The sequence below is a fragment of the Phaethon lepturus genome, unplaced genomic scaffold (genome assembly GCF_000687285.1).
Source record: "Phaethon lepturus isolate BGI_N335 unplaced genomic scaffold, ASM68728v1 scaffold9259, whole genome shotgun sequence".
Taxonomy (NCBI): domain Eukaryota; kingdom Metazoa; phylum Chordata; class Aves; order Phaethontiformes; family Phaethontidae; genus Phaethon; species Phaethon lepturus.
In genome coordinates, this window is record NW_010565510.1 from 8,241 (window position 1) to 20,932 (window position 12,692).

The 12,692-nt window shown below is 41.1% G+C and overlaps 1 pseudogene; it reads right to left on the reverse strand.

The window, feature by feature from the left end:
• Positions 1 to 10,971: 10,971 nt before the first annotated feature.
• On the reverse strand, positions 10,972 to 11,142 carry LOC104627101 (annotated as a pseudogene).
• Positions 11,143 to 12,692: the final 1,550 nt, after the last annotated feature.

Below are 12,692 nucleotides of genomic sequence, written 5' to 3' on the forward strand. Positions count from 1 at the left end.
GCACAGAAAACTGGGGGGAAAAAAAGCCTATTTTTCAAAAATCCAGAGAGAAAAAGGCATAAGGTTATAGAGGAGTTCACAGAAAACCTGGGCTGGTGGGCTGCCCTGTTCTGCGTGTGGCTGCAGCACCCAGCGAGGCCATCCGTCAGCACCAAAGAAGGTACTACCATGGGCTCTCAGTGACCTTGGAAGGATCCCCAAACATGAACACAGCAGGCACTTCCCTGCCTCTAGGAAAAGGCACATATTTTTGCTCGTAGTTTATGAATCTTTGACATACAGTCCCTGTGACACAGCCTTGGAAGACCGTATCTTTTATTTATCATGCCTAGCAATTGTCCTTGTAACCAATTAGGAAAAAAAGCAGGTGGTCAACAGAAACTCTGCAAAATAAAACCCCTCAGCAAAGCAAACACCATACCTTTTGGAGCAAAAACCCCCAACAACTGTAAACAGAGCTAATCACTGCTAAACCTTTATAATCCAGTCCTTGCCCAAGTTAAGGGACTGGAACCAAGAGTAAAACACTTCAAAAAGCATTAATCAGAGGAATTGGTGAATCATTTCTCAAGGAAAAGAAGGAGTCAGAACTATTTTAAACTCCAAATGCTTGCCGTGTTGTGAAAAGGGGCTCAAACTCACCCCATCAGACTGGACTAAGGGGCAAGGGGTCTCACGCTGCCCACCGGGATGGCTGCCCCGAGGACGGCTGCTCCAGGGTCTGGGGCAAAGGCTGCCATCACAGGCTTCACCCCGGCAGTCGCAAAGGAAGACTTGTCAAACAGAAAACCGCCCGCTTTTAGCTCCTCTATAAAATATCTACAGTTACCAGCATTCCCTGTACCTTGTTGAGTATTATGTTCAATAATATTAATAGGCTCGTATTTACCATATCTTAAAAGCTAACAATCCCATTGCCAGCGCTAATTAAAAAGACAAGAAGCTGAAAAGCAGCAGTGGATTATTTCTTCAATATGGATTCATGCCTAGATTTAATAAAACCCGCTTTAGTATTATAACCTTACATTTGTTTCAAGAACACTATAAAAGATAAGTCTGCTTTTTGTTGTTTATTGACTTGGAGGGTTTTTCGTTCGACTCTGCAATATAACATTACAGCTATGGAAAGGCGATGAAGTAGACCGTTTTCCCTGAACAAAACAACACCTCTGCTACCCAAATACCATGTCTGGGACAACAGCCGTGAATAAATCAGCGCACTTACTCAGAAGAACTCTGAAGACATGAACAGACAGTAAAATGCAGGATTAGGGAGATTTACCTGTAACTAACCCTCCCTCTGACCTTACAGAAAGCATTCTTTACTGAGAGAGTAGTCAAACATTGGCACAGGCTGCCCAGGGAGGCGGTGGAGTCACCATCACTGGAAGTGCTCAAAAAACATGTAGACGTGGCACTTCAGGACACAGTTTAGTGGGCATGGTGGTGGTGGGCTGATGGTTGGACTTGTTGATCTTAAAGGTCTTTTCCAACCTTAATGATTCTGTGCTTCTGTGAAAGCATTTGACCTACAGCCACGAACAAGTGCCATGGCCAGCTTTTCCAGGCAGCAGACAGTATGGTTTCTTCCAGCCACAGAGCATCCCTGCATGAAAACCAAAGCTCCCATGCATGCATGCGCAGCAGACGTGATGCCTTCACCCACGCCGACCCGCTCTGCATGTACACACCAAATGCAGTACACAATCCCAGTGGGAATTTTTTACTGCACCACAGCACACAATCTACCAAATAAAAATACTGCACTTAACCTACAACCGAGGATAAAATTAATAATGAAAGACAGAGTAGTGCTTTAATCAGCCTCTTCACCAAAAATGTTGTAGACTTTCCAAGAAAATCCAGAGCAGCTGTTTTCCATACATACCCGTGCGTCTTTCTCTGAGTTTGAAGAAGAGGATTGACATAGTATAGGAGCAGGTACATAATGCAACGCAACAAAGTAAAGATAAAGTACAGCCACTCTCCAAAAGCCAGAGCTTTTCCCAGGCGAGCTCATCTTTAGATCAAGCTTCTCCTTTAAGCAGAGGCCAGAAAAAGTCTCCTGGAGACTGCTGAAATGGGACTTTGAGGATCTGAGTGCTACAAATGCATTCCCATGCATAAGGAGAATTATACCCCATTTTATTGCTAATTTTTCCTGCAAGATGCTGGGCCCCACTACTTCATAACAAGTTCCATTTTTCCTTCCCCGTGCCTGTCTGACCTTTCTCCTTCAGTGAATCACTTAATAATGTGGAAACAAAAATACAAAAGGATGATGGTTTAAAAACACAAATGCCCTAGCTTTGTATGTGAGAGAGCAGCCAAAACCCCCAAAGTTGTGGGTCTGCTGCTGATTAAGGATGCCAGAAGGTACTAGGGAAGATCAACCCTCTGCCCACACAGCCCTTGTGAACAGCTAGGGACCCTACCCCTATTTTAGCATGTATCTTACCAATTACTGGAAAAAGGAGAAAAAAATCATGAATGTCAGACAGTCAGTGGTCTTACAACATTTCACTAGTATTGCAGTTCTTTCCTGGCAGAGGTTTTTTGGTATCAGTGATAATAACAAGGAAAATTTAAGGAAAACTTGATTTGAGCACGTCAACAGCAACCACATTCCTTTAGCTTGTGATCACTCTAATTCAAATAGACAAGATATTTTTTTCCCCCTCCTTTCCTGCACTTAATTTCCAGGTAGAGTTTGTTAAAGCCTGAAATCCCACCTGAACTTTGGCAAGTCTTTTTTTTTTAAAAAAAAAAAGACCCATACACAAATATTTGGCTAAGCGACCCATAGCAAATTGCGTAATGCCAGTTAAAACTTATGTTTTTTAAGTATCAGCCCCAGAGGTTTTATCTGAAATAAAATCCTGATTACTTCAGATTCTGGAGGCAAACTGTGACCTTGCTCTGCATCTCCAAATTTGAAACATTCGTGTTGTGCCCCTCAATAATGGTGCCTCATGCTAGAAAAGAAGAAAATCCTTCCAAAAACCTGCTTATTTCATTTAATAAGGTAAGAAGGCCCCAAACATGCATATAAAAATTAGTTTAGCCTTGAAACTGGATCAAAAGAGGTCACCAAAATGGGAAATACCGCGCTCTATCAAGCAAAAACGACCCATGTCCAGGCATGCAACCACCTCTGTGTGCCCGCATGCCCAGCGACATTTCTGTGCGTAATAATCCCAGACTTCAATCCTTGTGGTCATTAAATGAGAATCAGGATTAGGTCAGCACACAGAACACAAGGAATTATATCCATTTCTTGCATCCTTCTCCTCGGTTTGCCTGGGAACACGCACTCCTGTGAGGGCTGCGGGCGAAGGGGAGAACTGCACTGATGAGTTTTTGCAACACGTTGCCAGATAGATTAAATAGCCTAACTCTCTCCAACCTTCACTTTACCAGCCTGATTTTCAGTAGCCCGGAAAAAAAGAAAAAAAAAAAAAAACCCTTAAAAGAAAAAGAAGAAATATGATTAAAAATAAATTGAAAAGCCCAACTTGTAATAAAGCTGGCACTTGCCCCAGGCTTCAGAAATGTCTGAGCCATGACACTGACTTTACAGACACAATATATAGCTTTTACAGGGAAAAGAGAGATACATTTGCACTATTTAAAACAGGTTGCAAATACAGGTTATGTTTTGAAGATGTAGGGAGCATGGCTAACCAAACACAGGATGCAGCAACAAAACAAGCAACACAGCCTACAAAACTATCTTTATATAGTGTTGCTGTTGACACTAAGCCTCCAAAAAATACCTCCTGTTAATTTTTTTTTAATTAATGGGGTTCTATACTGTTAAATAAACTCATGAAGAGTATTCATTACTTTTGCATTTTTACTTCATATTCCAATCTTTATTTATAACATTCCTGTTACAAATTACAACAGTACTGTTCAGATTCTTCTCACTTGCTGTGATGCCCAATAGAGCTCCACAGGATAAAGAATGTAACATGGGAAACCACGGCATTTGATTTTGCTCTCATTTAAATGTATTTAAGTCAGACAAAACTCCACTGAAATCAACAGCTACGCTAGTGAAAGCCACTGCAATTCCGCTGCTGCTCCTAAGGCACTGCCAAACAATCTCCCTATGTGCAGCACGTTTCCAAATAAAGTTCAATTACTTCTAAAATATCAGCAATCCATGCAACGTCATATTAGTGTGAAATTACTTAAGCCTTAATTCAGCAAGGTACTTAAGCACATTCCTAATTTTACAGGCATGAGACAGACCAGTGACCTTAATAAGACTACTCACGCACTTACATTTAGGCGCACGCTTAAGCATCTTGCAACGTTAAAAGCCACAATGAGAAACAGTTCCATGTGAATTAAAGACTGCTTTACACCTTCACAGGCACACTGCCATTTTAAGGTTGCTATATGCCAGGTTTGGTTGCGCTGCTTATTAGATAACCTGTGAAGTATGAAGATCAATGGAGGAGGAGGAGTCTCTAATCATTTGAATAACATTAATAATTTGAAATGGATTTTTAATTTATATCTGATGCCTACTGCGCTTCTTTCGCAGTGTACACACATGCTGGATAATAGCTTTAAAGCATTCCTTTGCGGAGTTTCCCTAAACAGCACTCCTGAATGTGTAACTTTATTGCTTATGAGTAAGCATAAGCAAATATAAGGGGAGAGTGCACACCTACGAAAACAGCTGGGAACAAACACACCACTGCGGAATTTTCACATGAGATGCAAAGCTAAAAAACAAACCAGCAAACATATTTCAGAAGTTACAACTCTTCAAAGTGCCCACATAAACCTCAACGATTACTGCGTGATCTTAATTTACCAGAAGTAAAAGCAGCTATTGTAAAAAAAAAAAAACAAACAAAAAACAACAAAACCAAACCAACACATAAATACAGAAATAGCCCAAATCCATAGCCCAAAGAGGACTTCTGGATTTGGATGTGGGTATAACCCAAGTGATTACATGTCTAATGACCCAGCTGCTGCATGTACATGCTTGTATCTGCACATACAACTGCGGAGCTCTGGGTGCCAATGTCAAGGTGCTTTGAGGACTCCGATTTATGCAGTTATTTATCAAAGACCTCAGAAGCAAAATAAAACAAAACCAAGGCAAAGAAAAAAAATAATCTCAGCAAGTGCAACGAAGTGGTAGTTTCCCCTTACCCTTCAACAGTTAGAGAAAATTTAAGGCTTGTTGATGTCAATAAGTAGTTATAACAAAGACATTAATAATAGTGAGGATAGAGAATGCTGCGTGAATGTTCTCAGCATGGTTCATTGACAAGAGATCTAAAAATTGAATTATTAAGGAAAAAAATCATTGATACTAAAATCCAGGCAAGGTAGCCAGCCTATGTTAAAACTTATTTAATTTTTCCAGCGCTGTTTCATTCCTAAACTCTCAGAGCCACAGCTTTTCCATTGAAAAGCAAAAGACATTTTACGCACAATTTTCCCTCTACTAGAAAGAGGTATATTGTGCCCTTCAGTGAACATAAAATTGATATTATCATCTCTTAGTTTATATCTCACTACTTAACCTTCAGATTAAAAGTTATTAGATTTGAATGACTAAAAAGACATCATGTCACCTTCTGTTCAATGTTGGGAGATTGGAGAACTTCAGAGAAAAGTCTGAACGATAAAAACACAAAGTTACTGGGAGCCTAAAGTTGTTTTTCACATTCTCTGATAAAACAGCACAAGCTCTACAAATGCAGTAGTCTTTTCACCGTGTTGTAATCATCAATTTTATCAGTGTACTGCAATACAAAATCAGACACAATCCAATAGCCTGCATGGAGTTTAATCTATACTTTCAAATGTCTCTTTCAATAGAAACAGCAGTTTAATAATTAGGCTTTATGTCTATTCGGACAAAATGACTCAACACGGACGCTGCCTCAAAGTCTAACAAACAAATTTGGTCTAACCCAGTTATGTCAATATGAAACAAAGACTTTATCTTGGATCTAGTTTAGCAGTTTTGTTCTAACGAGATAAGTCCACTTCATGATCAATGGGACCATAAAACTCCTGATGCAGTTTGTAACCTCTCCCCACGGGTTTTCAAAATAAGATGAAACTCACCAAACTATTAAAAAAAAAAAAAAGGCATTACTTTAATTTACACTGCGATATATTCAGAATTCTTTCTAGTCAAATCTTCTTTTTGATCTGCCCAATTAAAGCAGCCTCTCAACAATACACCAAATCCCCCATTTCTTGTACATTCTCCTCATCTTTGGACATGAACAAAATCTGAAGAAACCACATATTCCCTCTGGACTTTGCTTCCCTCAACCTAACACTTCACATCCCAACATTTCTCGAAACAACTACTGCCAAAGGGCCCAACTGTGGCATCTTCACACCGATACCACAAACACCCCACGCGCAGTCTGTGAGACCGACTATGAAGAAATCATTGACTTGGGCACAGACACCAGAACCTCGTCCAAATTTGTCTATCAAACATTCTTTTTATCTCCTATACATGAACAAAACTGTACTTTTCGTTTGTATACATTCAGTGAAATAAAAGTGTAAAAAGTACAAAACAGGATGCAACAAATAACACTGCCAATTTTTTTCAAGGAAAAAACCCTTCTTTCCTTTGTGGACACATGACAAAACTAGTATTTATCTACACTCATCAGAAAGCTTGAAGTGACACTTCATAATTACAGTATAGTTCAGCTCGAAGACAAAGTGAAGGAAAGAAACTTCCCTACAATTCTTTATATAAACTTCCTCCTTGTTCCTCCACGTACCAGTTGCATTTGTATTGCTATTCCAGTTCGTCATAAACAGTCACCTTGTAACCCTTTTTATCAAGCAATCTATGCACTACCTAAAAGTACACTACACACCATCAGACAAGCTATAGGTTTACATTATACAAACATTCCGAATCTGCCTGCTCAGCGCAGGTTGTCAATAAATGCAAGCAATTGCAAAACAGCCATGTGTGCTTTTTTCCTTAAGAGAACACTGATACGAGCCTGCCAGTTCTGCAAAATAAACTCTTTGCAATCTCTGAAGCTAATGTGTCAACAAATTACTATTAAAGCCATACCTCCTAAAAGTTCAAAAGCATTCTGGATTAGACAAAAGACACTGAGTTTTATACTCGTGGGGCAGTACTTCAAGTTACGGTATCAAAGTGGATCTTGCTATTGATGTGGAGAGGTTTGTATTTCTGCCACCATGCAACACAGCATTTGGTGTCTTGCTGCTATGTATCAGAATTCAACTTTGTATTCCTTCTCTTTGTTCAATTCATACTCTTGTTTCTCCGCTAATAATGTGAAGAACACTTTCATGAATAGTCCCAAGGATAAAAATAAATCACAATAAATAATATTTATTTTATAGGATAAAAAGAAAAAAAAAAAAGAACCGGCTAAGACCAAAGCATCAAACCTTCTATTTGAGTAGACGGCACAAACCACTGAAGCAACTAAAGCTGTGATGTACATTAAAAGGCAGTTTGTCCCCATGAGTCTTTATTTATTACTCCTTGATAGGCAGAAGTCACCCCATCATCACATACTTTCTGCCCAAGCTTCCCTCGCTCAGCATGGCTTGCTTTCAGCTTGTGGGTCACTCTGACACCCATTTTGCACCTCCCAGATGTTTTCTGTGACACCACAGAGCCAACACATGTTGCCAGACTCTGCCCAGGACCCTGTTCCCAGGTTTTCTGCCCCATCCCTTGGTTCTGCCTCTGTGGGCATCTTGGGAGCAAGCTCCCGAGCCCCGCTGCTTGACCCCATGCCAAATGCCCGCTCTGGTCTCTTTAGCAAGTCCAGTGACCCAGGTGACCTTCATACCTACTCCGCGTTTTGCAGGCAGGTCCCCAAAGCTCTGCCCATTTCCCCTCATCCTGAAAGTCATGCCCGCCATATGCTGACCACCAGCACCTATGGAGTCAGCAGCGGCGGGAAGGCAACCCCACCCACCCTCCACGGGTGCCGAAATACTGCAGGAAAGGGTTATCCTTCCCTTTTAGTCTGGTTCAGAGGGTGGTTTCTCCTCTCTGTATCTCCATTTTTATCCAACTCTTCCACAGATATATTTTCCCTTAAGAGTCACTTGTATTGCTTTGGCTTTCCTTGAGAAGTATCTTACTTCATGATTACAAACATAAACAGCAGCTGGGGCTATTTGCTTTTATTACACATAGCAGAACTCATCCCTGCATTTGCTACTCCCAGGTTAACAGTACATTTTACAAGACTGCTAATGCTAAAATAATTTAGCATCACTCTCTGCCTCCCTGCGTGGCAGAATCATCCAAAGATGAGATGGAAAGCATAAAACTTGTCCTACAAGTCCTCCCTGCACTTACTACAAGAGTAGTGTACTTACACCATACACTGCTCTTTCAAACATATGAACACCTGTGGTGCTCCATATTTTTCCATGATAAAATATTTACAACTCTGTAAACCCATTAAAACTTCCTAAAAAATCTGAAGCATTTCTGTTTTCCTTTCTCATAATAACAAAGCTAGTAGTCCTTATAAACTCATAAATTTCACAAAAAATATGAACCAAAATTCAGCACAGATGCTTTACGTAAGCCACTGTACATCCAGGTTTCACCGCTCAGCCACGCTCATCACAGGAATACACAACTAACCACAACAGCAAAGCTCAAACTACCCGCCACTGATTTTTTTTTTTCAGACAAAACAAGTGCCAGGTGGCAAAAAGAAAAGATTTGAATGAAATGCTCTTAAGAAATAGCTGTTTAATTCAGAACTCATTCATTTGTATTGACGAAGCGTTTTGTAGAACGCATTCTGTTAAGTGACCTGAGAGCATATGTTGTATATGGAGAAACATCTAAACATTATGCTCCGTGTTGTATGTGTATCTGTAAATGCTTGCATTAGCTGTCTGAAAACAACGGGTTTTTCTTCTTTTCAGTATTTAAAAATATTTTCCAAACACAAAGATTGATATTTTTGTGCTGGCTCTGATTATGCTTTTGTTGTTATCAGGTTTTTGTTCCGCCTTTTTTTTTAGTAAGTGTTTTAAACTTTGCAATCAACTTGCTTTTTAAAAGATAAACTCCATGGAGAAGTTAGTCATCAGAACCAATTAACAGCAGAATTCAAACACAGAACATAAATGTCTTTTAAGAACTTGGAGAAAAGCAAGCTCCCCGACCACATTTATTGTTCTGGCAGAGGATAAATAAACTAGAAGTTAAAACCTGAGGTGCGTGAAAGCCATCCCCAGCCTGGCAATCCAGCGCCCAGCCTCGCGCCCTGCTCCCGCAGGGGCTGGCAGCACCCATATCTGTGCCGGGCAGGAGGAATGAACTGGTGCCACTCCTTAATTGACCGACTGGGCGGCTGTTGAATGACACAGCCCGTTACACGTGAGATTACGGGGTTATCTGAGGCGGCGTGAGCCCTCCGGATGGCTACGGAGAAGCCTTGGCACAGGGCGCCGGCGGGGAAGGTTAGTGACCGGTGGTAGGAGCGGAGGAGCAGAGGTCTGAGCAATTCTGGGCGACGGTGTGCACGTGCTTGCGTGACTCCCCGGCTCTGTTTCTCTCTGCACAAAGCAGCATTGGAAAATTCCATACTGCTCCTATGGAAAACGCTGCGTAATTAACTCATTTTGATAGGAAGCCTTTTTAAGACAAGACTTTTGTGTTGAACATATTTTACTGTTCCACTCCTCTTCTACTGTCCTATATTAATCAAAGCTGTAACCCCTGTTGTCTTTGCACTACGAATCAGAATGTGCCCCTGGCGAAGAATGAGGGAAAAGTCAACAGGAATTAAGTTTCAGTGCAACTGTTTACTCAACTGTGGCCTGCAGTTATTGAAATTTTATCCGTGGTTTTGTGTGACTACTGCAGTAATGAATTCAGCATGGCTGTGATTTTCTCACTGATGGTATTCTCACTTCAAGTAAAAACCTGTAGGATGAAAATGATTGAAACAACCAAAGTCTATGCGTTTAGTATCATCCATTTTTCTGACTTTAATTACGGCAGCTTTCTGTCTTAGGTTGGCAAACGGGGTCTCCTGCTCCTCTGCAAGCCTTCAGTTTGCTTTGTTTTTGAGTGTAGGTTTTTTCTTCTCCACAACAACCTGCTAAAAAGATCACTGTACACTTAGGGGAGTCTTAACCAGCTGCCAATCGCTTATTTAAAAGGTTTTAAGAATGCTTATTGCATTAGAGAAAGTGCAGGTTAGTCGTTAAGTGTATTCACCATGGCTCTGCTGCAGCCTTTGTTCCCAAACATGTTAATGATACATGCCCAGCACTTCGGTGTAAAGTTTCCTCGTAGGGTTTCAAAATTTTATCAGGGAAAAGAAAAAGACAAAACATATTAGGCAGATAATTTACACTGGTGAACTTGGTCACTTCCCAGAAAATACACTAATTAAAATAAAAAGGCAAACCGCACAATTTGGTTCCGATTCTTCTGAATTGAGGAGTACTGACACAGGATGTATTTATTTATTTATTCTGACGTTTTGCTGCAGCAGATACCTCCGCAGCCTTTCTCACTAATAGAAAACATTCTGTTGGTAGAGGTTGCTAGGTTATATTAAAATTTGTTGCAAAAACAAAACTTAACGTTAGTGTATTTTCCACCCAGTGACATATTTTGGAAACCAGTTATTTGTATACAGCGGTTCACCCCATCACTGCCACCAGACTCAATACATTCAGGCTATGGAAGCAAGCCCTGATCTTTGGGTATTTCCAGGGAAAGAATAAAAAAGAGCCTTGAAAGAAAAAAGTCCAACATTTCCCTTTAGATTAATGACTGCAATCCCTGATAGATGAAAAAATGTACAGAATGTCGTAGGCAAGTCCTAAAAGCATCCTCTGACTGGCAAATACAAAGGTTTTGGGAGGGGGGTTAAATGCTTCATGCTTTTCCTGTAAGTAGGAAACTTGTAATACATCTTACAGTACCTGCTGTTGCTGAAGATGTGCTAAATCTGCAGCCCCAATTTCAACTGAAGGTGTCTCGCCGTTTGATCTCACTTCCCGCAGGCTGCACTCTAGTAAATGGTTGCCACCGCTCGCTCCATTCTGAATGGCTGAACCGTTACTTTTTGTCTCAGTCCCAGATTCTTGCATCATGACTCAAAAACCTGAAATAATTTAGAGGAGGGGAAAAAAAAAAGCAGCTGTTAAAACAGTTGCTGTATATAAGGAGACATGCCCTGTTTTAAATCCTGCCAAAATTGTAAACATTTGTCATTTCCCTTCATACGATTTATCTTTCATTAATGGTTCATGCTACTAGTTTATGTTTATTTATCTGTTGGTACAGCTATAATTTTAGTTAAGTTAGTTCTGTTCTAAATATAGTAATATTTGCTCAACATCTTTTTTCCCTTAGAGAAAAAAAAATATTTTTGAACGAAGACACAGAATTCATAATTAAATTTCTCTAGTTACATCTGGATGTTTTCCTTTCAAACAGATGAGTCATTCTTTGCAACATAAGATGGACAATATCAAAAACTTGAATATACACTCTGTAGGGGCAGGTAGGTGAAGCAGAGCATTCACTATTTCAATTTCCATTCACACCACGATATTGCTGAATTAGCAGCTTTTATTGCTCTGAAGCAATTCACGCTAAATCTGAGATGTGCTGGACACCATCAGTTTTCACTTGGGGCAAACTGCTGCAACTGCTCATAGAATTAGCACATTTTTGGCAAATTTCTTGGCTATGGATTTGTCTGGCTTTGGATGCACTATGGGATTACAGTGAAGAGCCTCCTGCGTTACTTGGCTAAACATCATCTTAGTAGCCACAGCTATTCACAGCCAGCCCTCTCGACCTTTGGTGGATGTCTGTCCCTGGGTGCTTTACAACACTGCGCTCATCAGTTGTATCAGTGGGTCACAGGCCCCACAACGAGGAGGAGGAGGAGTGCCCGCTTGCTTGCCCCAGAACTCCTGGGATTTACACATCTTTGGGAACTAACTGTCAGCATTTGTGCACAAGACCCCCCAAACAAAGCACATATGCCAGTTTTCAGCTGCAAACTGCTACCTTTGAGATATTTTGATGAGGTATTTCCACCTGCAAAGCCCCAAGTTCCAGGATTTAAATGTTATCAGCCTGCTCCGCTTGCACCAGCCCTTCCCTCCCTCCCTCCGTGCCCCTCTCGCCCTTACCCAGGGGGAGATCGAGTACAATAAGCCAAGCTGCACGCTCCGAGCACGTTGCCTACTCCACGCTAACTCGCCACGTGCGCATGAGCCAAATGCCTCTGTGCAGAGTAGTTCACCTTGAAAGTAAGATGCTTTATATTTAAGGAAGAACCTGTTTGAATTCAGTAACTACCCCGAATCAAATGGAGGAAGAAAAATCCCTTCCCTTCCAACATCTAAGGGAAAATACCAGTTGGAAAGGGCAAGAGAAAGCAATGCATTTCAATGGAGAAGGACCAGGGGAAAACCCTCTCCCTGGGAACTCCACACGTGCTAATTCAGAGACCCCAGGCGCCAAAGGCACAGTGCTGGCTGGAGACAATTCCTCCTTCCAGCGTCAGCTGGGTGTCTGCTGGCCCTAGGTGACATTCAGCATCAAACCCTACGCGTAGAGGTACGCTCCAGCCCGACGCACCAATACCAGACCTTTCATTCATTTGGTAGCTTCAAATGTTCATAAT